Consider the following 3,988-nt stretch of genomic DNA (forward strand, 5'->3'; position numbering starts at 1 on the left):
GGGATCTCCCTCCCGGGGCGAATGGCTCACACCAGGGAAGGGGGGCTGGAGGGGGGGGCGCCGCGGGTGGGGTGGGGGGGGGGGTGGGGGGGGGGGGGGGGGGGGGGGCAGCCTGCGCCCAAGGCGGGCATCCTCATTCGCTGGGAAGAAAAAAGGCCCTCCCGGGACGCCATTGTTGTTCGGGCTGCCCCTGCCACGCCGGGCGTGGGTGCGCCTGCGCCTGCGCCGCGACTCGTACGATGTGTGCGGTGCATATGCTGTGCCGAGGACGGCCTGCCGATGACCGGGCCGGGTCGGGCCGGGCCCGGCCGCGCCGTGCTGGCCAGGCTGGCACGCACTCGGGCATTCGGTTCGCCCCGGAGCCGGAGGGGGGCGGGGCGGCCCTGTGCCGGGGTCCCAACCGACCGACCAGCAGCCATGTGAAAGTAACCTCGGGAGGACAAGCCCTGCCCTGCTGGCTCATCGTCCTCCACGCTCGCGGGTCCCTGGCTCGATTGTCCCCCTCCCCACAGTGCCCGGGGGTCGGCACTTTGATTTGCCTTCGTGCCTCTTGCGTGCCAGTGTGGACCTACCGTTCTCTGTGCGGCGGGGGGGGGGGGGGGAGGAGGAGGGGACCCAGTTGTTCGCCTGGGATCTCGGCACCGGTCGACCGACCCTATGGCCTCCCTCTCTCGCTCTGTCTCTGTATCTCTCGCTCTCGGTTGAGGGAGTGCGCGTGCAACCTGCGCGGCCCCACCTGAGCTTCGTCGCTTGTTGACCACGTCTGATATAGTCCATAGCGGGTGTGGCAGGCAGGGGGGGGGGGGGGGTTAGGAGGGCCCGGGTCTCCTTGCCGGGCCGCGAATGATGGAGCTGCCCTCTTGCGGTGTACTTGTCTTCCCGAGCGGGGTCCCAGCGGGGGCGCTCCACCGGCCCCAGAGAAAGGGCGCTGCCGGAGGATCCTCGCCTGATCCGGACCCGCGGCCTTCCGTCCCCCCTCCCCCCGGAAGAGGTCGAGCCCGGCCGGACCGTGGGACCTCTGAATCATCATGACTACTCGACCACCCGGTCGCAAGCCCTCCCCTTGGCAACCGGGGATCAGCCGCTGCCGGTTCGTCGGTGTATGTGTGTGTGGAGGGGGGGGGGCTCCCGCGCCTTTCCCGGCCACCTGTGCGCGACCGGGTGGGGGGCTTCACCCCGACGCGCATAGTATCGGCGAGGATCGCGCGCGACCCCCCCCCCCCTTCCCCTGGGCGCGGCGCTTGGTCGGGGTGAGGCGCTCTCGGGCTGGCGGAACTGTGCGGGGTCTCCCATCCTCCCGATGTGCCTCTTCTTGGTGCCTGTTTGCAGATGGGAGGGGCGGCTGCCTGAGCGTGTGCCCCCCGCCCCCCCCCCCCCCCCTGCCGAGCTCCGTCCCAAGAGAGCAGGGTATCGGACCATTGGCTCCTCGGTGTGTGCGCCGCTGAGGCCTCGAAGGGGACCCAGTCCGTCAGGGCCACGACCTGGCCATCCTCACACACACGGCACACAATCCCCCTGTTGCCTCTATCCCCCCTCCCCTCCCCCCCTTTCCCTGCTCCTCCCCGCTCTCCTCTCCCTCCCGTCGGCAAGTCGCTGCCTCCGTCGAACCGACCGGCACCATCTCCCTCATCTCCCTTCCCCCCTCTCCTCATCCTTGCACGCACGTCCCCCGTCGGCACACGGAGCCATCCTCCTCCCCAGAAGACAATCAGTACGTCGATCCGCTCCTCTCCTCTCTCCTCCCCTCTTCTCCCCCCTCCCCCTCCCCCCCTCCCCTCTCTCCCCCTCTTTCTCCTCCTTGCTGGTACCGCGCGGCCGCACGCATGAGCCGGTCATATGGCCCTCGCGCGTGACTTCGCTGCACGGCCCGTCGATATTGCCCCACGGGGCCCCTTTGAGTCCTGGTGGGAGATATTCTCTTCTTCTCCGACACGAGAGGGAGAGGGTGTGCAGAAGAGCACGCCGTGCGCGGCCGCGCGGCCTACGCGGTCCCCGGATTGTGTGGCGGCCTTCCCGCCCGTTGTGTCGCTCTTTCCTCCCCCCCCCCCCCCACTCCCCGGGGCCTCGTTTGGGCGACGCACATCCACTCCGACCCCCTCCCCTCCCCGGCGGGCCGCCCTTCCTTGGAAATGACCGCCGGAGCAAGGTCATCTCTCCTGGGTGTCCCCCCCCCCCCCCCGCCCACCCGACCGGTGGCGGCGAAGGACGGTTTCATCCGTACTTTTCCCTGCGGGCGGCTCCCTCGCGCTTTTCTCTCCCATGCTCTCTCCCCTCCCGTTCCCCTGCTCCTTCAGCCAGGTGGCAGGGCCGCCAAGCCAGCTCCGACGTCCGTCGGCAGTTAAGGATACCCCGGCGTCTTGACACGCATTGTGCACCTGTGTGCTCGCCGCCGAATGCCTGCTGGCGGGTGGGTGTGTATATGCATGCGTGTACGGCATCTGTCCCCCGAGGGAGGGGGGGGGGGCAGTTTCGCCCTTTTGTCGAGTGCGAATAGGCGGCTGCTTGTTCACGTCCGGCCATATGGTGGTCCTCTTGCGGTCCGCCATCCGTCCTGTGACTCATCCTCGGATGCCAAGCGCGCTTTCTCAAAGCCCCGGCCCGGCCCGGCCCGCCCCGCCCCGGCCCGCCCCGCTCCGCCGCCCTCCTACTACCTGGGCCTCTTGTCCGGCAATCGTGTGAGCTATTCTCCTGGCAGAGAGACCAGGAGGGAGGGGGCGGGGGGAGGGGGTCGACACCGTCAATGTTCGGACCCAGCAGCATGTTGTGCTGTGGGGCCCCCCAAGGAGCGGGGCCACGCGCATCCTGGTATCATCAGGGAGAGAAAGGGGACTGTTGTTTTCGCGGGCTCCCCCTCTGGCCCCAGGCTTGCGTGAGTGTGGGCATGCACCGGGCGCTCCGGGTCTCGCATTATGCATTTGCCGGTGCTTCCCCGCAGCCCGGCTGCCCCTCTGCCGGGCCCTGCGCGGAGACCTGCCCTTCGCGGTCCGCGCCCGATCGAGCTCCATTTTCACGTGCATGCTGGTCCATTTGTCAGGTTGTGGCGGCCGGAGGCGTGGACTTGCTCCCCCTCCCGATACCCCCATGCATTGTCAGGGGAAGGATGTTTGTGCGAGTGTTGTGTCTCTTCCTCCCTATCTGGCCTCGGTGCAGACGGGCCGCCTGCCGGAGCCACATGTGTCTTGATGTGCGCCGGTTCGCGTGCTCGGTCTGTTTTTCACACCCGCCACCAGCCTCCGGGGCTCCCGGTCGCGGTGGAACTGGTGTTTTGCGTCCTCGGCCGGCACAATGCCAAAGGAAGGGGGCAGAGGGGCTCATGCGCGGCTGCGGCCGGCCCCCTTGGGCTGTAATTTTTCCGGTCGCACGTATGAGCACATGCCTCCTGCCACTGCCAGCTCCCGGGAGGACACGCGCATCTGGCATGTGGCAGGGGCAGCCCTGGCCGCTTCGGTAACTCTGAGTGTATGCGAGCGCTCGAAAGGCTGCTTCAGTTGCGCTGCCGAGGCCCGGGCGAGGGGTGGTGGTGAATGGGTGAGGCCCAAGCAGCTCGGTCTTCCTTGCCTCCGTTGTCTCTCTCTCTTCCTCTTCCTCTTCCTCCACGCATGCTACATCCCCCCATGCCTCTGGCTGGTTTCTGGCTGTGAAGGCCCTCCTTGTGTGTCATATCTGCCCCCCTTGGAATCTCCAGCAGTCTCGCGACTTTCACGTTCTCTTGTCAGGAGCGGAGCCCCCCCCCCTCCCCCCTCCCTCCTTGGCTGGCCGCACGCGCATTTTCATGTGTGAGAGTATCTTTGCAATTTCGTGCCCAGGCATCCTCTGTCAGTGTGGTGAAAAAAATCGCCTCCTGACGCCCCTTTTCCAAGCCAGCTACTAGGACATGATCCTTCTCCCCCCCCCCTTCCGAATACTCTCCTTTTCCTCTCTCTCTCTCTCTCCCCTCCCCCACCCACCCACCCACCCATCGGCCCAGCCTCTTCTCGCCTTCTGACGC

Source organism: Fonticula alba, assembly GCF_000388065.1.
Source record: "Fonticula alba strain ATCC 38817 unplaced genomic scaffold supercont2.2, whole genome shotgun sequence".
NCBI classification, from domain to species: domain Eukaryota; order Rotosphaerida; family Fonticulaceae; genus Fonticula; species Fonticula alba.